Source organism: Schistocerca serialis, chromosome 6 (genome assembly GCF_023864345.2).
Source record: "Schistocerca serialis cubense isolate TAMUIC-IGC-003099 chromosome 6, iqSchSeri2.2, whole genome shotgun sequence".
NCBI classification, from domain to species: domain Eukaryota; kingdom Metazoa; phylum Arthropoda; class Insecta; order Orthoptera; family Acrididae; genus Schistocerca; species Schistocerca serialis.
In genome coordinates this window covers 748,780,550-748,805,947 of record NC_064643.1, presented here as the reverse complement: position 1 = coordinate 748,805,947, position 25,398 = coordinate 748,780,550, and the positions used below count along the sequence as shown (strand labels likewise).

Below are 25,398 nucleotides of genomic sequence, written 5' to 3'. Positions count from 1 at the left end.
ATTGAAACCGAATTTTCTGTAACTGGCTCTCGTTCTGAGCTTACAGTATTCGCTGGATGAAGAAACAGATGAACATAATCGAGAGGAAGTATCTATTAAACAAAAGACGGCGATATTCGCTTTGATAGAGATGAATTTCGGTAATGTATGGGCAAACGTTTCAGTGTGAGAGACGATGATGAATGAGAACTACTGAGCTGCGTTGCGTTTATTTGCTCGGCCGCCTAGACTTAATCGCCCGTGTCAACATACATCCAGTGAACGATGACAGCGTGTTCCTTCAAGCCGTGGTAGCGGCCTGCTAACACGACGTCGTTGATATTCGCCTGATCGGTTAGAGACATAAGTCACAGATGGAGAATGTAAAACACTTCTCTACACGATCAAGTTTTCTTTAGCCTGTATTTGCTGAAAGCAAATGAAAAGCTACAGGAACAGGAAACATATCAATTGCAAAGAGGTTCCACATCAGCTTTAGTAATTCGTGCACTGACAGAAAGTTTCGCCATCGGCAGAAGTAGCTTTTAGTCACGTATTCGGTCAAGATTGAATGCTGTGTTGTCCCATCAGGCAGCATACAATGGGCAGACAAATGAAAACGAGACACATGGAAAAAAGTAAGTAAACTGTTCATCATTTCAAAAGTAATTTCCATAACTGTTAATACATTTATCCGGCTGTGTGACAGGACGGTCAATGCCATCATGGAAAAATGTTTGCGGTTGCGTATGGGGAGAACCTCTTCGTCCGAAGCATATGGACGACCACAAATGTCTTTCTTCAGGGCACCAAAAATATGGAAAATATGGGAACGTCTTGGGGAGGGATAAGGACTGTATGGAAGATATGTGGGCGCCATCATGTTGACGAGGTTGTTTTGACTAAGCTCTATGCATCCCTTATATATCCTCTATACTGTTGCGATCTCTCCCCATGTGGTTTCTATAGTTTTGGAAACCTGAAGAAAGACATTGCTTCGGACGAGGAGGTCCACGCCTGGCTACAATCAAGTTTCCGTTGGCAACCGCTATCATTTTTCCATGAAGTCTCACAGCGCTACAAATGAATTAACAGTTATGGCGGTTACTTTTGAAATAATAAACAGTTTACTTAATTTTTTCCGCTAATGTCGTTTCGTTTGACTGCCCCTTATACGAGGGCTATTCGGAAAGTAAGGAACGATATGTCGCGAAATGGAAACCACAGTGAAAATCAAAACTGTTTTATTTGAAACAGCTAGCTACAACTTCCAGCTACTTATCTCCACAGTCGCCGATCCGACTTAGACGTTTGTCGTAGCGTTGTACCAACTTTGCAATATCCTCGTCATAGAAGGCAGCCGCCAGTGCGTTCCACCAATTCTCTACGCTGGCCTACAGCTCGTTGTCTGTGCCAAAACGTTGTCTTCATAGCCAGCGCTTCATGTGAGCAGGGATGAAACTCGGTGGGAGACAATTACCGGCTGTATTGTGGGTAATCAAAAATTTCCAATTGAAAACGATGCAAGAGCATCTTCATTGCCCCTGCATAATGCGGCTGAGAATTGTCTTGAAGAATCCGGCCGGAGTGGCCGTGCGGTTCTAGGCGCTACAGTCTGGGACCGAGCGACCGCTACGGTCGCAGGTTCGAATCCTGCCTCGGGCATGGATGTGTGTGATGTCCTTAGGTTAGTTAAGTTTAATTAATTCTAAGTTCTAGGGGACTGATGATCTCAGAAGTTAAGTCGCATAGTGCTCAGAGCCATTTGAACCATTTGTCTTGAAGAAGAAAACGCACGACAGTTACGTAATGTTGGCTTCATAGCTTCATACGAAATTTCTCACCAGGCCCTCGTACATGCCGGGAGACACTATTGTTCTACGTATCTTTATGCGCTCCCTGTGTGCCCAGAACTAAAAATATCGATGTAACGCGACCGACAGGCATACTAGAGACACTGCCCAACATACCTGTGCAAAACTGCATCAGATTTTCACTATGGTTTCCATTTCGCGACCGATCGTTCCTTACTTTCTGAATAACCCTCGTTTTTCCTCTACATTGCTCAATGACTGCAGCGCATCCCTTCACAATACACGTCCGGCCGCTCAGGCTTGATTGTCTACGGGTAACGACAGCACATTCGTGAAAATCAGTACCAAGGAATAAATGGCGTATTCCCCTTCGACTACGAACGCTAAATAAATGGCTCTAAGCACTATAGGACTTAACATCTAAGGTCAAGAGTCCCCTAGACTTAGCACTACTTAAACCTAACTTACCGAAAGACATCACACACGGCCATGCCCGAGGAAGGTTTCGAACCTGCGACCGTAGCAGCAGCGCGGTTCCGGACTGAAGCGCCTAGAACCGCTCGGCCACAGCGGCCGGCGAACGCTAGGTAAATTCTGAAGACGGAGGTACTTCATTAATACATTCGGCCTTTTCAGTTTAGTATATCGTTCATGTAACCCGAGCCAAGACATTAAGTTACAACTAGCGCTGATATCGTGGTAGTAGCAACCAAGGAAGCGTGACATTAGCAGTACTGCCTGTTTGCCCTTCTTTCACGAAACTGTTAACTGCATTACAGAGCACCATCTCTACACGTTTATATAACGTTACACTATTCCCTCTTTTGTGTTCGATAGCAACTATGAAAATGTTTAACTGAAAATCGGTATGATGCATTGCAAATTCATTGAAGAGCAACTGAATGAGAGATAGTGCTGTGTTGGGGGAGGGAGGGAGAGAGAGTTGAAGAGGTAATTCACCGTATCCGAGATCACACAGTCATTATGATTTTGTGTTTATCACGTGCTAGAAACAAATGCCGTGTAGACGAAAGAGGTCTCTGCCGACTCTCGCTTATTGTAATATCTGATTAGACGGGCCAGTTTGCAGCAAATCTCTCGCCTAGGCAATAATGCACAACAGTTATGCTGTCATTCCATTCGAAACACTTCTTCGTTATGCTGTACAGAAGGTACCGCTCAACGAATGTGCCTCCGCTGATACCACAGTACATGGACACGGAGATTAATACGGGTGCATGACTAACGACAACGTATAAGTGATGTGTGGTTTCATCAATCCACAACGAATCGCCGATTCAGTCTCAAATTACGTCACAATGGTTTGAAGAAGATTTTACGGTCAAGAGGATGCTTGTGTTGTGTTGTCCTCTGCCTCCCCCCCCCCCCCCTCTTTCCCGATCACTTGACCCCAATCCAACTGAGCCTGCTGCCTCACTTTGTAGGTGAGTTATGGGTGCCACGAAGAGTGGTCTCTTGCCATCACAGCGATGTTGAGTGAGCGCGTTCTTATGTAGCTATGTTTCACAGGAGCGTAAAAATGAAACGTGTAAGCGATAATATTCTCTGCGAAGTTCAGTTGCACACTATACTGATACATAGGCGCGGAAGTATGAAACCCTTCCAAATACAAAACAAGAGATTAAAAACGCTCTGAATCAGTCTTTATGTATTTGGAGATAGTATCAACAAATGAAGTTTAATAATATCCAGTTTCCACTGCAATACCAAGAAATATCTCGCTTACTTAATATACGGATATGCTTTAATGTGAGGAAAGATCCACATCAGTTTTTATGATCATTAGTGTTAGCTAAATTTTATGTCATTGAGACAGAAATTTCATTCGAAATGCCGATCAAAGGGGAGGTAGCACGTGTGACAGGCAACGGGTGTCATCAGGCTAAGATAGTTATATAGGTTGGCGATAAAGAGCGGTTACAAGGACCTGGCACGTTCAGATACACAGTCTCATTCAATGAAAGATATCAAAACGAGTTCTAGACTGGTTAACAAGTTCAGCTCACTAATCTATCTATATACTCGTACGAATTCAGTAGTGACTCGAATTATCGAAGTCAACGACAGAGGGTTGCATTAAATCATCTTTGGAACTTTCCCGTCGACGGACAAGCAAACGAACACAAGTTACAGATTAACGTTGTGCACCGTAGATATTGTAGACTACCGCAGCTGTATGTTACTTGATATGTAAATTAGGATATCTGCCACATATCACGTATGAAATGTATTGCCAGTAATTGGTTTTCGAGCCTTTCCAGATTCATCTTCAAATGAAGGTCATACAAGTGACGTGTTTCTGTAACGCGATGCCGTGTGCTGCAGGATGTTCCTCTGAGACAAGAAGACAGAAAACACTAATGTATAGCTTTGTATTTTAACCACATGGTAAATGATGTTGAAAATAAAATGAAGAAATTCGTCACTTCCGCATGCTTCCCCTGAAGATAAGCCTGAAAAAGCTCGAAAGGGGGTTAATGGAAATTAAAAAAAGCTCTTAAGTAATTGATCGACGTTATCTATAATTATGTTTCCAACACAAGTAAGCCTCTACGAGAAGGGTGATAGCCGGTAGATTTTTTTTAAAAGACCAAGTTAACGATTTGAAATGAAGAAAGTAGCAGTAATTCGATTGCCTGTAAATGAACACAAGTGTAACACGTTTACGTAAAAGGCTGAAGTGTCGTATTTAGACCTGCCACACTGATCTACGTTGCCCTGGTTATAGTCCTGGACTGTTCTCTGTTCGGCCGACCCGATTTAATTCTCTCTAAATCATTTCAGGTTTTTGCCGTGGCGGTCCCTTCAAGAGTGTCACAATCTTACAGCCAATAGGTGTACTGCACTAGGAAAACGCAATCACCCTGTTGTAATTTATCGCATTTTACGTAACGTATTCAACTGCGTGTAGTTGTCTACAGAAGTTGACCTCTCAAGACCAGGCGTCACGAATTTACATCACACCAGTGCGACTCTAATAACTGTAAGGTTGACTGTTTTCGAGCGCCAGTGCGGGTTCTACACGAAGCCACCAACGCTTCTGACGTGTGCTGCCATGTCCTGAGTGTTTCGGGTACTTCTTGATTTTTTGCTTCCATGAAGAACTTTGTTCAGGTATTAAGGGATTAAAATGGTTTGTAATTTAGTTCCCTTGTTTTTACTGCCGTTTTTCATTAACCGATTTGGTGATGAGTGAAAGCGAAACTGCCAGCGATACCGTTTGCGTGACGTGTGGCTGAACCATACAATTGAAGAAACGCGACAACCGTTTTCTTTTCCTGTGCTTCCCGAACTTAGTCGGCCCTCCGTCTCTAACGACATCTACGGGTCGCTAATCGCTACCTTCGTTCGCTTCCTTGACCCCAGGGCACAGAAAGCGGATGGACAGTTGTATGTGAGGGGAGTACTTAGTGACAGTAACGGGTAGGCTGGAAGGGAGTGCGACAACGGCGACGCTACGGCAGGCTGCTGGACGCGTGCCATCAAGGGCACAGGACGAAGCAGGTGGGCAGCCCAGGTGCGCGGCAGGGGGCAGCTCTGGAGCACGCGTCGCCAGCAGACTGGAACGGCCGAGGAGGGGTCTCAGCCGAAGTGGGCTCTGTTCCGCCGGCCAGAGCGCGTCCTCAGGACATCTAAAAATACTCTTTCTGTTCGTAACATGGTCAGTGCCGTACTCATGACACGACTGAATAAATATCTGTATCTATAACTCAGCACAGTGGGTACGTACGTCATTCCTCACTCTACTGCCACGGTCCAAATTGGGTTGTAGCATTTCTTTCAAACAGTCTCTGGCTGTTCTGGCATTTGTTGAAAAACACTGACCGAATGGCTCAATGGGCTACGAGTCCATAGGTTCACAGGCCGATCCACTCACTGTCAGTTATCTTGTAAGGTGCCAGGACATGGGCACTTACACGTTAGCTTACCAACATTAATATTAATAATAAAGGCACTGGCAAGGGCATCAGATCATGACTATTGAATTATGATAAATATGAGGCACTCTCGAGCAGTACTCCCTGCATGTCTGCATGATTGAGACACTAACTTAAAGCGTTGGTGAAAAGCGTCGGCAGTTGAAAATTGTGGAATATAAAGTCTGCAGATGGCCGTAGCTCGCCGGGCCGCCGTGGGCGGCAGGTGGCGGTCACCGGAAACGCGGGACAATACGGCGCTTTTGCGGATAGCCCGGCATCCGGAGCCACCTGTGCTGGGCAACACTTGGCGAAGACGGGAATTTCTTTTGCCTAGGGGCGTTATGACCTACTCGATCATTGGACAGATCTCAGTGGAGGGATTTCGGCGATGATATAGCGTTCGACATTGGCCGAAACTGAGTATTCTTCCGCCGCGTTTTCGTACGCGTGGGAGACGAGAAACTTGTGGAAGGACTTCGCCTTCAGCCATCGAGCGGTACGGACTTGGAGACGGCGTCTTGGCAATCGTCTTCGAAGGGAGATATACGGTCTGTATCGCAGCATTGCATCAACGCGTGTTCCGTGCAGAGTTCTGCGGTTAGAGCTCTTTGTGTGCTCAGAAGCGAGATTCTCACCACCGCCTAACCACTTCCAACAGCTTACCTAATATTCTCGATCTAGAACTTAACCTTGCGAGGTGCCGAGTATTAATCAACGCAGCTGCCGGTAATAGGGGCGCGTAATTGCAAAATGTTGATGTGCCATTCTCAGGAGTGTGTGGGTGGACAAAGAGATTCACATTTTTTTTTTTTTTTGTAAATTTTGTCAGTTGTGTGGAATATCAAATTAAAATGCCAATATTACGATCAAATTATCGACTTCATTTACCCTGTCCCAGTAAGCTTTACATGTACTCAAGTCACTGCACAGCTTGCCCAGAGGGAAGGAAAGAAGGTTTGCAGTCTTCTATGTCAGCGACCGACAGATAAGCTTACAATCTCTCCTCTCACATCTGGCACTGGACTGAATTTGTGAAAAATGCCAAGCTGCTCTGTGGTTGGGAGTCCACGTTAAACTGAACGTTTCCATATAAGGGACTAGACTAGTCCATTCAAAGGTCAGTCGAAGGCAAAGGCGTACCACCTGCAACACGACCAAGCCTGGAAAACCACTGTGGAGCTTTAATCAGCCTCATACTTGAGGACAACTTCAGGATTTGCTAGGAAGAGAAGCTCTAAGCCTACTTCCCTTGTACTTCACGTAGACGCCCAATGAATATGACGTCGGAGGTTTTCAGGAGGTTATGAGCAGTTTTTTTGCCTTGCTGCCGATTTCAGACCAGGTTCTTCGTCACCTCTCGCTGTCTTGCATCTCCCCTTCAGTCACGCATAGTTATCACATTCCAGTCAGCCCCTGTAACTGAGTGGTCAGCGCGACGGAATGTCATACCTAATGGTCCGGGTTCGATTCCCGGCTGGGTCGGAGATTTTCTCCGCTCAGGGACTAGGTGTTGTGTTGTCCTAATGATCATCATTTCATCCCCATCGACAGGCGTCAACTATAATGACTTGCACCAGGCGAACGGTGTACCCGACGGGAGGTCCTCGCCACACGGCATTACCATTGCCATCACATTCCTGCCTAACACCATCTGTTAGTTCTTCTTCACTTTTAAAACTCTCGTCTTGAACACAATAATTATTTTGTTTCATTCACCCTTACGCCATTTTCAAAACAACAAAATACAGTTCAAACAAAGTGTATCGTTCAACTTAATAGTGTTAAGCATGAGTCGAAACTATTTCGTTAAGGTCAGAGTGTAATATAAATGCGATATACGACTGCGGCATCTCAAATCTTTTATGTAATATGTATCCAACTTTCTCCTTCCTCTCGCACACCATTTTACTCCTTGTTGGAATAAAAACTGTCTTCTCAATATGTGGCGTAAATTTTTCTTCATTTTACCATCCTTCACTTCATTTTCCGTTCTCTCAATTCTCCCGTACATGTTCTTGTTCCTCACCCTGCTTTCCCAGCTGTAGCTCCCTCCATACCCAATACCCCCAACTTCTTTTCCTTGTCTTTTACTAATGTTCATGTCTCTTCCCCTTACAAAGCTATGCTGCGCATATATCATTTGGCCGATCATTTCCTTCAATTTTTATTCAATGCCATCCACTTCAGGAGGAAGCTAGAAGATTAAAAATTATCTCGTCCACATCACGAGAGGAAGAACTGTGGTCAAGTTATAGTAGGAGAGGAAGAGAAACGCTGATGAGGTCTTGTTTCGTAGCCATATTGGTGAACAACAAATCTAGCGCAGCTAGGCTCTGAACTACGGAGCCGAGGGTTGCGGGGCGGTGAGTGTGGTGGCTGACGCAGCGAGACTCATATTGTGGCTCCGAATGGCGACATAGTTTTAGGATTCATGACAAACGGTGCTGCGTACACTTTCTACTAGTCCACTTGTGCATATCCACTACATGTTTTTCCTTTCCTCATACTCGTACTGAGCAGGGCAGGATGTAAGTTCGGTTTGTGAAGATCATCTTCGCTTGTCTATGGAGGAGGGGGGTGGGAAAGAGGACAGTTACACATCTACATTTATACTCCGCAAGTCACCCAACGGGGTGTGGCGGAGGGCACTTAACGTGCCACTGTCATTACCTCCCTTTTCTGTTCCAGTCGCGTATGGTTCGCGGGAAGAACGACTGCCGCAAAGCCTCCGTGCGCGCTCGAATCTTTCTAATTTTACATTCGTGATCTCCTCGGGAGGTATAAGTACGGGGAAGCAATATATTCGATACCTCATCCAGAAACGCACCCTCTCGAAACCTGGCGAGCAAGCTACACTGCGATGCAGAGCGCCTCTCTTGCAGAGTCTGCCACTTGAGTTTGCTAAACATCTCCGTAACGCTATCACGGTTACCAAATAACCCTGTGACGAAACGCCCCGCTCTTCTTTGGATCTTCTCTATCTCCTCCGTCAACCCGATCTGGTACGGATCCCACACTGATGAGCAATACTCAAGTATAGGTCGAACGAGTGTTTTGTAAGCCACCTCCTTTGTTGATGGACTACATTTTCTAAGGACTCTCCCAATGAATCTCAACCTGGCACCCGCCTTACTAATTTTATATGATCATTCCACTTCAAATCGTTCCCTACGCATACTCCCAGATATTTTACAGAAGTAACTGCTACCAGTGTCTGTTCCACTATCATATAATCATACAATAAAGGGTCTTTCTTTCTATGTAGTCGCAATACATTACGTTTGTCTATGTTAATGGTCAGTTGCCACTCCCTGCACCAAGTGCCTATCCGCTGCAGATCTTCCTGCATTTCGCTACAATTTTCTAATGCTGCAACTTCTCTGTATACTACAGCATCAGCCGCGAAAAGCCGCATGGAACTTCCGACACTACCTACTAGGTCATTTATATATATTGTGAAAAGCAATAGTCCCATATCACTCCCTGTGGCACGCCAGAGGTTACTTTAACGTCTGTAGACGTCTCTCCATTGATAACAACATGCTGTGTTCTGATTGTTAAAAACTCTTCAATCCAGCAAGACAGCTGGTCTGATATTCCGTAGGCTCTTACTTTGTTTATCAGGCGACAGTGCGGAACTGTATCGAACGCCTTCCGGAAGTCAAGGAAAATGGCATCTACCTGGGAGCCTGTACCTAATATTTTCTGGGTCTCATGAACAAATAAAGCGAGTTGGGTCTCACACGATCGCACTAAAGGGGACATCTACCCCCTCAGCCTCATCTCCCGCTGTGTGCATCAGTATGGCCGCACGGACATTGTAACTCCACTCCTTCCGAATACGAGTCCCATATCGTCACCATTTGCCCCTCCGATCTGTACAGAGTCGGGACTGAAGCCGGTCCTTTGGCGCGTATTCTGACCAAAAGGACCACATCTGTCGCCCTGCCAACCAAGTGGAAAGGCAGCAGTGAGAGGTAACGTGGTTTCGTAGGGGCCGTATAGAGAGCGGAGAGGGAACGGGAACGGGCCCGGGTGTTCGCCAGGGCGGCGGCGGCGGCGGCGGCGCGTGAGCGTAGCGTGACCGTCACACGCGCGCCTCCTCCGCCGGAAGGCCATTGTTGCCGCCACCACCGCCTCGCCTCGCCCGTGTGCTGCCCTGTCTGCTGCAGCGCGCAGCTCCACTGCCGCAGGTTGCAGCTCTGTGGCACTGCTGCCACCGCGGAACACTGCCAGCAGCACGGCCTACCGCGTAATGCGGAGGAAGGCCGCATTGGACCGAACACGGATGGAGCATATACACTACTGGTCATTAAAATTGCCACACCACGAAGATGACGTGCTACAGACGCGAAATTTAAGGGAGAGGAAGAAGATGCTGTGATATGCAAATGATTAGCTTTCACACAAGGTTGGCGCCGGTGGCGACACCTACAACCTGCTGACATGAGGTAAGTTTACAACCGATTTCTCATACACAAACAGCACTTGACCGGCGTTGCCTGGTGAAACGTTGTTGTGATGCCTCGTGTAAGGACGAGAAATGCGTACCATCACTTTTCCGACTTTGATAAAGGTCGCATTGTAGCCTATCGCGATCGCGGTTTATCGGGTCGCGACAAGGCTGCTCGCGTTGGTCGATATCCAATGACTGTTAGCAGAATATGGAATCGGTGGGTTCAGGAGGGTAATACGGAACGCCGTGCTGGATCCCAACGGCCTCGTATCACTGGCAGTCGAGATGACAGGCATCTTATCCGCATGACTGTAACGGATCGTGCAGCCACGTCTCGATCCCCGAGTCAACAGATGGGGACATTTGCAAGACAACAACCATCTGCACACACAGTTCGACGACGTTTGCAGCAGCATGGGCTATCAGCTCGGAGACCGTGGCTGCGGTTACCCTTGACGCTGCATCACAGACACGAGCGCCTGCGATGGTGTACTCAACGACGAACCTCGGTGCACGAATGGCAAAATGTCATTTTTCGGATGACTCCAGGTTCCCTTTACAGCATCCTGATGGTCGCATCCGTGTTTGGCAACATCAAGGTGAACGCACACTGGAAGCGTGTATTCGTCATCGCCATACTGGCGTATCACCCGGCGTGATGGTATGGCGTGCCATTGGTTACACGTCTCGGTCACCTCTTGTTCGCATTGACGGTTCTTTGAACAGTGGACGTTACATTTCAGATGTGTTACGACCCGTGGCTCTACCCTTCATTCGATCCCTGCGAAACCCTACATTTCAGCAGGATAATGCACGACCGCATGTTGCAGGTCCTGTATGGGCCTTTCTGGATATAGAAAATGTTCGACTGCTACCCTGACCAGCACATTCTCCAGATCTCTCACTAACTGAAAACGTCTGGCCAATGGTTGTCTATCAACTGGCTCGTCACAATACGCCAGTCACTACTCTTGATGAACTGTGGTATCGTGTTGAAGCTGCATGGGCGGCTGTACATGTACACGCCATCCAGGCTCTGTTCGACTCAATGCCCAGGCGTATCAAGGCCGTTATTACGGGAAGAGGTGGTTGTTCTGGGTACTGATTTCTCAGGATCTATGCACCCAAATTGCGTGAAAATGTAATCACATGTCAGTTCTAGTATAATATACACTCCTGGAAATTGAAATAAGAACACCGTGAATTCATTGTCCCAGGAAGGGGAAACTTTATTGACACATTCCTGGGGTCAGATACAACACATGATCACACTGACAGAACCACAGGCACATAGACACAGGCAACAGAGCATGCACAATGTCGGCATTAGTACAGTGTATATCCACCTTTCGCAGCAATGCAGGCTGCTATTCTCCCATGGAGACGATCGTAGAGATGCTGGATGTAGTCCTGTGGAACGGCTTGCCATGCCATTTCCACCTGGCGCCTCAGTTGGACCAGCGTTCGTGCTGGACGTGCAGACCGCGTGAGACGACGCTTCATCCAGTCCCAAACATGCTCAATGGGGGACAGATCCGGAGATCTTGCTGGCCAGGGTAGTTGACTTACACCTTCTAGAGCACGTTGGGTGGCACGGGATACATGCGGACGTGCATTGTCCTGTTGGAACAGCAAGTTCCCTTGCCGGTCTAGGAATGGTAGAACGATGGGTTCGATGACGGTTTGGATGTACCGTGCACTATTCAGTGTCCCCTCGACGATCACCAGTGGTGCACGGCCAGTGTAAGAGATCGCTCCCCACACCATGATGCCGGGTGTTGGCCCTGTGTGCCTCGGTCGTATGCAGTCCTGATTGTGGCGCTCACCTGCACGGCGCCAAACACGCATACGACCATCATTGGCACCAAGGCAGAAGCGACTCTCATCGCTGAAGACGACACGTCTCCATTCGTCCCTCCATTCACGCCTGTCGCGACACCACTGGAGGCGGGCTGCACGATGTTGGGGCGTGAGCGGAAGACGGCCTAACGGTGTGCGGGACCGTAGCCCAGCTTCATGGAGACGGTTGCGAATGGTCCTCGCCGATACCCCAGGAGCAACAGTGTCCCTAATTTGCTGGGAAGTGGCGGTGCGGTCCCCTACGGCACTGTGTAGGATCCTACGGTCTTGGCGTGCATCCGTGCGTCGCTGCGGTCCGGTCCCAGGTCGACGGGCACGTGCACCTTCCGCCGACCACTGGCGACAACATCGATGTACTGTGGAGACCTCACGCCCCACGTGTTGAGCAATTCGGCGGTACGTCCACCCGGCCTCCCGCATGCCCACTACACGCCCTCACTCAAAGTCCGTCAACTGCACATACGGTTCACGTCCACGCTGTCGCGGCATGCTACCAGTGTTAAAGACTGCGGTGGAGCTCCGTATGCCACGGCAAACTGGCTGACACTGACGGCGGCGGTGCACAAATGCTGCGCAGCTAGCGCCATTCGACGGCCAACACCGCGGTTCCTGGTGTGTCCGCTGTGCCGTGCGTGTGATCATTGCTTGTACAGCCCTCTCGCAGTGTCCGGAGCAAGTATGGTGGGTCTGACACACCGATGTCAATGTGTTCTTTTTTCCATTTCCAGGAGTGTATTTGTCCAATGAATACCCGTTTATCATCTGAATTTCTTCTTGGTGTAGCAATTTTAATGGCCCGTAGTGTACCTTCTACACACACACCTAGCAAGCTTCGACTGAGATTTCAGCTGTGTGCCGGTACACTTTTGAACGCGTATTGGATCTGTAGATAAAAGTTTATGCTGTGTACGGACCATACACCGACCTGGTCAGATCTAAGACAGGGTCTTAAGGGCGTAATCTAGCCATCAATAAACAAATAAATTAATTCAGTAATAGAAAAATCATGGTCATGATACCAGCAGCAGTTCATAGCAACAAGACATCAGGGATATCTAACCAGCCAATTAAACAAACTCCGGTCTCGTAAACTGACACGGCCGGGAGAGCGGTGTGCTGACCACATGCCCCTCCATATCCGCATGAGGTGACGCCTGTGGGCTGAGGAAGACACGGCGGCCGGTCAGTACCGTTGGGCCTTCATGGCCTTTAAGGGAGGAGTTTAGTTATTTTTAATATAGACTAGCGCGTTAACGCGCGGTTTTCGGACACGAGGAGGCGAGCTTGATCCGGATCGGATCCGTTTCGTGCATTAACGAGGAGGGCTAGCAAGCTGGCCAGCCTACATGTGGTGTTTAGAGGGTTTCCCACATACCACTAGGCAAATACTAGACTGATAGCTACGTTCTGCCTCGAATACACGCTACGCAAACATTTAGAAAACGTTCTCGCTCACTCCAGACGCAGTCAGGTGGCGTACACAGAGACCGGGTGAAGGGGGGGGGGGGGGGGGGGGGTTGAATAAGAAACTGAAACTGATGACCACAAATGTTTAGTCTCTCCAAACCCTTCGTCATCATCAGCAGCCGCAGCAAGGATACGTAAATGTCAACTACAGATGATATGAAAATTTCTAGAATAAATCTTGCTCTCTGCAATTCTGAAGCTTTCCGACAGTTTAAAGCTCCATGCCGGACCATTTCACAAACAGCGCACGCTACGCTGCAGAGTGCAATATTGAATTAGAAGATTCATTCTAAAAGCAACACTTAGCCACTTCCCTGCAAATTACTTTTCTAGCTGTGCTGGAAGGGCAAAGGAGGCGGGAGAGCGTCTGTGAAGTCTGGTAAGTAGGCTACCAGCGAGGTACTTATGTACCTGAGGCTATGGCGGCGGCTGGTTAGTCATACCTGGATAGCTCAGTACGCCGGCACGGTAGCTCAGCGTGTTCGGTCAGAGGGTTAGCTACTCTCTGTAGCAAAAAACTGAGTGAACAGATTAATGATGAACCTAGACGGGTGTTCAACGAACAATATAGAACAAAATGAGATCAACAAAAAAAAGTCGTCAAAAGAATTGTTCGCGAAACGCAAGGTTCCGGGTTCGACTCCCTGCTCGGCGAACAATTTTGATCTTGATATTGCTACTGAAACGTTTGCTTGTTTAGTGTATTCAACAGAGAGACGATTAAAGCACTTACAATCTTAGGTGAAACTGATTAAAATCTTTAAAATATACACAATGCGATTAAAAGATAAAGTTCTCTCTCTCCGTGTTACCCATATCGACGCATAGTCATCCTTGAGCACACGAAACCACTAGCTGCTAAAGTAATCTTTGTCTTAGAATACAGTGTTGAACTGCGAATAATCAAACAGAATAAACTGGTACAATTGTAAAATGTGGCTGGCCAATAACTGAACTAGGACTACAAGGAGAACTAAAATCTCCTACATCACGTTTTATGTAGTACTTCAGAGTTGGTATAGCATTTTAAAACATGAACTAAGTTCGTCTCGTTGTCACAAAATTTGGTACAGCAGCCATTTCATCGGATAGGTTAAAAAGCAGTCAACAGTAATTTGTACGGTACAGGAAAATTTAAATGACGAGTGGAAATTACTAACGTATTGTAGCCTCCGGGTTTTTCAGAAAAAAACAATGAAAGAAAGTGCGTAAACAAACCACTACAATGATCAACGTTACATCTTTTATTCATGGTAATTATTCCGTTTCTCAAAACAAAGCTGTTTATTTATTTCCTGGGAACTGTAGTTGAAGGAAAATTCCCAAGACTCAGGACCGCATATCACTCTGTCACGTGCTAATGCAAGGCATACTTTATGCGCTTTCTTATTTATGAAAACGTGACTGTGGTTGCATAGTAACTCACAATCTTGCTCTGTTTTCCCTGATGCCTTCGTGACCGATGTAAACGCGGTGGCCTTTAAACCAGGATTACTTAAATATATATTCTTCTTGTGCATGAAAATTTTGTCACCGGAATTTGACGTGGAAAGCGGAATAGATATGTCGTGATGACCATGAGCATGTGCATCAATAACCTGATCCGCGGTTATTGGCGCACAAGTTCATGATACATCACGACACATATACTTCGCTTTGCACGACAAATTCAGGTGACAAATATCTCCACAGTATCATATGGAATCAGAGAGTTGAGCTGTTGATTTGTCTGAACTCTGCTGCGACTTTGATGTTAATCGAAACAAACGGCCGTCTGTATTTCACACTTCCACCGTACTCCACAACAATACATACTTGGCGAAACAACACCAATCACTTTCACCCATATATCCGTATCTTACACCTACACACAGAAAACATCATCCGCAGGAGGTAAGGTAACCGCAAACCACTCGCACTAAATCCTCACCTGAAGAGCAGCAAGAGCAGCGCGTGTTTATTCACACTGTCACTTCCCTGATTTATCAGACAGATTTACTGCATGTACGTACATTACGATGAACGGCATTGAGTCCCTTATACCCTGGCACGAAGCACGAAGATGTAATAGTCTCTTCCTGCCACAATATGGGCAAATACATTCAAATAGCCAAATTTGTCGAATTACAGTAAAATTAACATTGGTACACTATCCATGTGCAAATATGCCGATATTTGTGTATTTTTCCCCGTCTCACTTCTTTGCAGTAAAAATCGGCAAGTGGCGGAATGCATTCCAGAATTCTGCAGATTGCAGAAATATAGCACTGAGACAATCTTCTCCGTTAACAACACGTATTTCGCTTTTCGTTATTTGCACTGTAGGTCGCATGTGATCCGTGAGGAATTTTTCCTTGGCGCAATCTGCAGCATTGGGACGTTGGAAGACGGGGCTCGGCGAAACAGCTCAAAAGCATGTGGCCTGGTTTATCACCGCCTCCTCTGGAGTTCAAGGCGATTTCGGCGGCAACCGAAGCGTATAGCGGCGCTCCTCGGAGCCGGTGCTTGTGCAACATGCCCGACGAGCAGAAGGCAGTTCACCCGCAGAGTCCAGGAAGAGAAGCCAGGTACCGGGACAAACACACCGAAAAGCAGAACGCGGATGGCCCTGGTAGCTGAGTGGTCTGCGCGACAGACTATCTATCCTAAGGACCCGTGTTCGATTCCCGGCTGGGTCGGAGATTTTCTCCGCTCAGGGACTGGGTGTTGTGTTGTCCTAATCATCATCATTTCATCCCCATCGACGCGCAAGTCGCCGAAGTGGCGTCAAATCGAAAGACTTGCACCAGGCGAACGGTCTATCCTACGGGAGGCCCCAGTCACACGACATTATTATTATTATCGCGTTAGTCGGCGACATTTTCCAAATACTCAGGAATATGTCAGGTTAAAAATTCAGAGAGTGGCATTTAAAATCTGACTCAGGTGTAGTATGGAGAAAATACGATGTCAAGCATGGTGTCATATCATAAATGGAATTAGTGACTATCACAAGAGCTCTTCATGAACACTGCTTATGCACATATCGTATTTAATGATTTACCATAAACACAATTTTTTTAATACAATGGAGACGGTATTCAGGTGAGGGCCTATCGCAATCCGGAGGCAGCGGCCACTATTATCATAAACCTGCATTGTCCATTGTCAGCGCAACTGGCACGAAGCGTGTAATTCATAATATCATTACAGGACGTCAAAATATGTAATAATAAAATAACTTCTATGTATTCAAAGTCTCACTTATTCAAATGATTTGACGCAGCTAAACATTTTGACAGATGGCAATTTAACACCCATCGTGATGTATGAACATCGATATTTCTGGTCGCAAAAACACATAACGGGTACTTTAAAAACTCGTCAAATTAGTAGTTTGATATCTGAATTTACCTCTACGCCTCAGACAGGTACGTATGCTTTGCGCTAATGAAAAAAAAAACCAACATTTTCGGTATACATCAGTGTATATGGAACAAAGCATCTCCATAGGGTGACACCTTTTACTTGACATTACAGACTTCTTTATTGTACACGAAACTACTCTCAACTCCAGGAAAATCCTGGAAAGTGTTTAGGCATAACCGAACGCACACATCTTAACAGTTGAAGTACGTCCTCGTTGAAATACGTAATGTTCGAGAGTGCAACATTACTAGGGTGACCAGATGCAATTGTCTAAAAAGGAGGACAAACAGCTTCAAAGAGGAGGACAAAGGAAGAAAAAAAGAGGACACATCAAACGGGTCAACTGCAGATGAGGATGCTATCCGTCAGCTTTGGACAAATCACGTGACTGCCGGGGATTCCCGGTAAAACTAGTAGTTAATTGTTACGTATGGTCAGGTGGTGGTTAACTGTGAAATATAAAAAAAAAAATTAAAAACATTGATTGTGGTGACAGTGTAGCGTCAATTGTTTTGTTATGTCAACAACACGGAATTATTTACAAAGACAAAAACGTAAACCATTCACCTCCCTTCATTCGACGCACCGCTACCAACATCTACAATTCAAGAAGCAGCTGACGACATGTAAACTGTACTTTAACCTTCCGAATACAAATAAACTGAATGACTATGAAACAATGAAATAAAACCATGACAGTTAATCTGGTGAGTTGTTTCTTACCTTTATTGGCCAATGAGACGTTCGTTCCAGCTCCACAAATCTTACATTCCACTTCAAATTCATTTCCCCCCTTTCGTGAAAGCCGGATATTTGCGGGAAAGGGCATCAGAAAATGTACACTTTAATTTATGCATAGCCAAATATTTTACGTAAGTCACTCTGTTAAAAATTACACTCACAAATCATACGTGCACTACAGGAAGCCAAGCCAATACAAAGCAAAGATACGAAACGAAAATTTTAAATAATCGATATTTGCATTCGCTTATAGGTCGATCAACGATGACATCGACGATCTTGGTGCCACATACTAACACCGCCTAGTGCGTGTTTATCACGAAGGCTGTGCCAGAAGTTAAAGTAAGAAAAGAGTAATAGAAGGGGACGAATAGTGAATTTAACTGTATTACGCTCAACTTTGCGAAAAAGCCGGATACTGTAAAAATCCGCCCGGACCCCGAACAAAGAGCTAAAAAGGAGGACATGTCCGGATTAATCCGGACGTCTGGTCACCCTAAACAATACTTGTTTCGGTGTAACATAACGTGCATTTTGATGTCTTTTATTAACACTATTTCTGCAACGTATCGTTCTTCCCTGTGGTAGTGGTGGCTCAACAAGGAGGAGATGATGTGGAGACGTCTCGACTCGCAGACCACGGACAGGAATCCTCTAACGCTACATGAAGGCTGAGCAGACGTCTCAAGACACTCCGTGGTCGCAGCACCGTCTCAACAATTGAACAACGCAGCACCAGCCAAGAGCACGGCGCAAACTGCGCGGGGCTGTTGGTACGTACCTAGCGGCGGGGACAAGCGAAGAGACGCGTTGCTCCTGCGGCGCGGTCCTCCGCCAGGACGCGAGTCGTACACAACACACACACACTGGCGCGAGCCGCACGCCGCGGACTTCGCCTGCACTCCACGGACGCCGAAGAGCGACTGAGGCTCCGCGCACGCCGCCCGCCGGCGCTCGGCCTCCGCCGTGACGTCACGGCCAATGGCAGCGCGCCGCGGGCGAAAGTGTTATGTCACATTGTTGCGGGCGCGTCCCGGCGGAGCTCGCGACCGTCGACGTAAACACACGACACCGCCGGTCCATTTCAGAGTTCAATACTCGGCTTACAGCTCCCAACGAATATATCACCTGCCCTGAGGATTCAGCCAGACGACGGATTATTGATACCAAGAGAGACGTTTATGGTTTTCTGTGTACACAAGAAACAGTGATAGCTACTCTCTGCGCACATATTTTTACTAAATATGTCTCAGGAAATAGTCTAGCCCAGGCTCGTCCAAAATGTGCCCCTGGGGCGCTAGCGCCCGCGATCGCCGGCGGCCAGCGCCCCGGGCGAATTCGTATGTTGCTGCAGTGGCCAAGCCGTGGCGCTTAGCTGGCCGTGCGGACCGCCCGACCGCCAGCCGATAGATATATTTGTTCGCCCGTTTTCCGTTCGGGCAGAGGACGTCTCACAAGTGCTTCAACTAGAGCTGACTGACCTACAGTGCCATATCCGCCTGAAGCACCGCCTTCTTATGTGTAAAACTTTGGATGACTTTTACAGCTGTCTTCCACGAGAGAAATATCCTCTTTTGCACAAGCACGCGGCCAAAGTCCTCTTAATGTTTGGTTCCACGTATGTATGTGAGCGCTTTTTCTCTCTCTTAAAGCTTGCTAAAACTAAGAACGGTTCATTCCTTGGCGGTAAAAATTTGACCAATTCCTTGAGGTTAGCAGTCTCACGGAATATTGTACCAAACCCAGAAAAAATCGTTTCCTCGAAAAAGAAAAACGTGTAAAATGTTAATTGTCCTCTTTAACAATGGTGACTGTAAGAATTAAAGAGCTTTATAACCATAATTCTATTTTAATAAGTTTTCAAACTTGGTCAGTTAAAATTAATACGTACAAAACAGCAAACTAAAGATCCGATTTCTAAACTCTGAAAAGCGATACAAAAAACTGTAGCACGAAGTATAACAAAAAATACTTACTTGTAACTACTAACAGTAAGAGTGAGACTCTGTATCCCTTACATAAAATGAATTCTAAAATAGAATATTTTGTTTAGGTTAGACCTGATCGCGGGACAGTCCAGCGCAGAGCAGTACTGCGCGGTCTCTCTCTCTCTCTCTCTCTCTCTCTCTCTCTCTCTCCCTCTCTCTCTCTCGCTCCTATGCCTATTCCGCTACTAGCGACACACGGTCGCGGACGGGGCGCTGAACTACACTGCACCACCGGCTATTCAGATTAAAGTTTTCCGTGATTTCCCTTAATCAAAAATGGCTCAAATGCTTCTGAGCACTATGGGACTTAACTTCTGAGGTCATCAGTCCCCTACAACTTAGAACCACTTAAACCTAACTAACCTAAGGACATCACACACGTCCATGCCCGAGGCAGGATTCGAACCTGCGACCGTAGCGGTCGCGCGGTTCCACACTGTAGCGCCTAGAATCGGTCGTTCCCTTAATCGCTCAAGGCAAATGCTAATGATTTACTTCCCCATCTTTATTTAATCCTAGGTTATTCTCCATCTCTAATGACCTCGTTCTCAACGATACGTTAAACTCCTGACTTCCTTCTATCCTTCTACAGGGTGAAAAGTATTTAAACCGACAAACTCTGGGAGGTTGTAGGGGACATCAAAACCAATATTTTTCCCTAATCTCATTTTTTCCTATGAGGAGTATTTAAACTGGTAGAGGAAGATTTATTAGGCGGCAAATTAGTTAAATCAACAAACACTTTTCCATTTCTTTATGACCAAGAGACAACACATTAACACAACCCAAAATCAATTACAGTAGATTTTCAAAAACGCCTCCATTGGCACGTAAAAAAAGGTTACTGTTGTGTTGGCAGAAGAGCCAACACCGTATTACTAGAGGAGGCCGAAATTCACGCGTTTCAGCTCACGCAGGCTGGCGTGAGGAGGGAAGAACTATACTGACGTGAGGTCTGGAACATGACAAGGAATTAGAATTCAGAAACGTCGCTCTTGACGGAACATGATTCACCATATTATCTGTTCAGAATAGTAACTGAATATGGCGCCTTGCTAGGTCGTAGCAAATGACGTACCTGAAGGCTATGCTAAACTGTCGTCTCGGCAAATGAGAGCGTATGTGGACAGTGAACCAACGCCAGCAAAGTCGGCTGTACAACTAGAGCGAGTGCTAGGGAGTCTCTATAGACTAGACCTGCCGTGTGGCGGCGCTCGGTCTGCAATCACTGATAGTGGCGACACGCGGGTCCGACGTATACTAACGGACCGCGGCCGATTTAAAGGCTATCACTTAGCAAGTGTGGTGTCTGGCAGTGACACCACAGTTACACCGTCGGATCATGATCTGTCTGACACGAGCAAAAACCCCAGGAGTATCCTGAATTGTTCCTGCTGCTGTTACTATCCGGGCAACCAGATCCTCTTCCGATGCAACAGGAGTCGCGTAAACAAGGTTTCGCATCTCTCCCCGCACAAAAAATTCCAGAGGGGAGATATCTGGGGATCGAGCAGGCCATGGTACAGGACCACCTCTGCCAATCCACGTTTCTGGGAACCGTCGGTCCAGGAATCGACGCATACGATGACTGAAATGTTCCAGCGCCCCGTCATGTTGGAACTACATGCGTTGTCTCGTGGGGAACGGGACGTCTTACAGCAATTCTGGAAATGCTCTGGCGAGAAAATTGTGATAGTGCCTGACATTTAATGGCCTAGGTAGCAGATACGGCCCAATTAAACAGTCCCCAACAACACCGACCAACACGTTAACGAAGAACCGCACTTGATGAGCGCTAGTAACTGTGGCATGTGGGTTATCCTCACTCCAAAGATGCGAATTGTGCATGTTGAAGACTCCATCACGCCCGAACGTTGCTTCATCGGTAAACAACACAGAGGATGGAAATGTAGGATGCATTTCACACTGTTCCAGGTACCACTGCGAAAACTGTGCTCTGGGTGCATAATCAACTGGTTCCAGGTTGTGGACACGCTGTAAGTGAAATGGACAGAGATTTAGGAACCAGGTTTTAAATTGTAAGACATTTACAAGGGCAGATGTGGACTCTGACCACAATCTATTGGTTATGAACCGTAGATTAAAACTGAAGAAACTGTAAAAAGGTGGGAATTTAAGGAGATGGGAGTTGGATAAACTGACTAAACCAGAGGTTGTACAGAGTTTCAGGGAGAGCATAAGGGAACAATTGACAGGAATGGGGGGAGAAATACAGTAGAAGAAGAATGAGTACCTCTGAGGGATGAAGTAGTGAAGGCAGCAGAGGATCAAGTAGGTAAAAAGACGACGGCTAGTTGAAATCCTTGGGTAACAGAAGAAATATTGAATTTAATTGATGAAAGGAGAAAATATAAAAACGCAGTAAATGAAGAAGGCAAAAAGGAATACAAACGTCTCAAAAATGAGATGGCCAGGAAGTGCAAAATGGCTAAGCAGGGATGACTAGAGGACAAATGTAAGGATGTAGAGGCTTATCTCACTAGGGGCAAGATACTGCCTACAGGAAAATTAAAAGGACCTTTGGAGAAAGGAGAACCACTTGTATGAATATCAAGAGCTGAGATGGAAACCCAGTTCTAAGCAAAGAGGGGAAAGCAGAAAGGTGGAAGGAGTGTATAGAGAATCTATACACGGGCGATGTACTTGAGGGCAATATTATGGAAATGAAAGGGGATGTAGATGAAGATGATATGGGAGATAAGATACTGCGTGAGGAGTTTGACAGAGTACTGAAAGACCTGAGTCGAAACAAGACCCCGGCAGTAGACAACATTCCATTAGAACTACTGACAGCCTTGGGAGAGCCAGTCCTGACAAAACTCTACCATATGGTGAGCAAGATGTATGAGACAGGTGAAATACCCTCAGACTTCAAGAAGAATATAATAATTCCAATCCCAAAGAAAGCAGGTGTTGACAGATCTGAAAATTACCGAACTATCAGTTTAATAAGTCACGGTTGCAAAATACTAACGCGAATTCTTTACATACGAGTGGAAAAACTAGTAGAAGCCGACCTCGGGGAAGATCAGTTTGGATTCCGTAGAAATATCGGAAACGTGAGGCAATACTGACCCTACGACTTATCTTAGGAGCTAGGTTAAGGAAAGGCAAACCTACGTTTCTAGCATTTGTAGACTTAGAGAAAGCCTTTGACACTGTTGACTGGAATACTGTCTTTCAAATTCTGAAGGTGGAAGGGGTAAAATACAGGGATCGAAAGGCTATTTACAATTTGTACAGAAACCAAAAGGCAGTTATAAAAGTCTAGGGGCATGAAAGGGAAGCAGTGGTTGGGAAGAGAGTGTGACAGGGTTGTAGCTTCTCCCCGATGTTATTCAATCTGTATATTAAGCAAGCAGTAAAGGAAACAAAAGAAAAGTTCGGAGTTGGTATTAAAATCCGTGGAATAGAAATAAAAACTTTGAGGTTCGCCGATGACATTGTAATTCTGTCAGAGACAGCAAAGGACTTGGAAGAGCAGTTGAACGGAATGGACAGTGTCTTGAATGGAGGATATAAGATGAACATCAACAGAAGCAAAAGGAGGATAATGGAATGTAGTCGAATTAAGTCGGGTGATGCTGAGGGAATCAGATTAGGAAATGAGGCACTTAAATTAGTAAAGGAGTTTTGCTATTTGGGGAGCAAAATAACTGAAGATGGTCGAAGTAGAGGGGATATTATATGTAGACTGGCAATGGCAAGGAAAGCGTTTGTGAATAAGAGAAATTTGTTAACATCGAGTATAGATTTAAGTGTCAGGAAGTCATTTCTGAAAGTATTTGTATGGAGTGTAGCCATGTATGGAAGTGAAACATGATCGATAAATAGTTTGGACAAGAAGAGAATAGAAACTTTTGAAATGTGGTGCTACAGAAGAATGCTGAAGATTAGATGGGTAGATCACATAACTAATGAGGAGGTATTGAATAGAATTGGGGAGAAGAGGAATTTGTGGCGGAACTTGACTAGAAGTGCGAATCGGTTGGTAGGATGTAATCTAAGGCATCAGGGTATCACCAATTTAGTATTGGAGGGCAGCGTGGAGGGTAAAAATCGTAGAGGGAGACCAAGAGATGAATACACTAAGCAGATTCAGAAGGATGTAGGTTGCAGTAGGTACTGGGAGATCAAGAAGCTTACACAAGATAGAGTAGAATGGAGAGCTGCATCAAACCAGTCTCAGGATTGAAGACCACAACAACAACAACAGTTTTAAGGAGGATGGTTTTGACATTATGACTCTCCACGTTCAGGAACATCTTTGGGGTTTGATGAAGATTGTTTAAACCATTCAGTCCACAAGGATCCACGTCAGTGTACTCGGGAAGTGGCAAATGTGATGAACTGTGATCATTCCGCCATCGTGCGACATTTGCATGCAATGGGGAAAGCTCAAAAATCTGGTGAATGGGTAATGCATGCTCTGTGCCAAAACCACAAAAATCAGCATCTCTGCGTGCTCATCATCAACTGGCTTGGGAACAACACCGACCGCTCCTATCCTGTATCGTTACTAGTGACGAGAAATGGAATCTTTATGCCAGCGTTAGGAGAAAAAAGGAGTGTTTGAGTCCAAACAAAGCAGCAACTCCCCGAGTAAAGACCTGCTCGCATCCACAAAAGATAATACCGTCCATCTGGTGGAACAGCGGCGGTGTAGTGCACTACGAATTGCTTCCCCAGGATTTAATCATCGCTGTTGACATTTATTGTCAACAACTGAGACTCGTGCAGACTCAGTCCAAGGACAGCAACCAGAAGGACCGCGTGACGTGATGCCGCTCCGTGATAACGCTCCTCCGTATTCTGCTAGACTGAAAAAAGAAAAAAAAAAACTATATACGCCTCGTCACGGTTCGCGCGGCTTCCCCCGTCGGAGGGGTTGGGTTGCTGTGGGAGAGGACACCAGACAACGAGGCCATCGGTCTCATCGGATTAGGGAAGAACTCGGAAGGAAGTTGGCCGTGCCCTTTCAAAGGAACCATCCCGGCATTTGCATGGCCGGACGCGGGATTGAACCGTCGTCCTCCCGAATGCTAGTCCAGTGTGCTAACCACTGCGCCATCTCGCTCGGTCCCGTCGGAGGTTCGAGTCCTCCCTCGGGCATGGCTGTGTGCGTTGCCCTTAGCGTAAGTTACTTTAAGTTAGATTAAATAGTGTGTAAGCCTAGGGACCGATGTTCTCAGCAGTTTGGTGCCACAGGAATTTGTTAAAAATTTCTATACTATACAGATTTTCACCTTTTCCTCTCTCTATGGAACAACCTTCAAGGTACTTCCTTTCCAGACGAAAATGCGCTCCAAACATGGTTCGACGAGTTGTTCTCCTCAAAACCACGTGATTTCTACAGTCATGGAATCGGAAAGTTATCCGAGCGTTGGTAGAGGAGACTCTTATGTGGCAAATTAGATAAAGGACTAAGGACTAAGGAAATGGCTATAGGTATATACTAAGGAAAAGGCTTGGCAAATGTTGTGTCTGGAGTGTGGCACTATATGGGGCAGAAACATGGACACTGAGACGAGAGGATGAAAAAAGGTTAGAAGCATTTGAGATGTGGATGTGGAGGAGAATGGAGAGAATAAGCCGGATGGAAAGAGTGAGTAATGAAAGAGTATTGGAAAGGGTTGGTGAGAGAAGATGTCTGCTGAAGATTGTAAGAGAAAGGAAAAAGAACTGATTGGGACATTCATTGAGAAGCGAGTGTTTGCTTTGCT

At 46.2% G+C, this 25,398-nt stretch overlaps 1 protein-coding gene across 2 annotated transcripts in view; it reads right to left on the bottom strand.

Moving 5' to 3' along the window:
* LOC126484479 (uncharacterized) overlaps positions 1-18,586 on the bottom strand; it is a 451,324-nt gene extending 432,738 nt beyond the window's left edge. For both annotated transcript variants that reach the window (XM_050108007.1, XM_050108008.1), the window contains exon 1: positions 18,448-18,586. The gene's annotated coding sequence lies outside the window, so the exon portion shown is untranslated. The remainder of the gene's footprint in view (positions 1-18,447) is intronic.
* Positions 18,587-25,398: the final 6,812 nt, after the last annotated feature.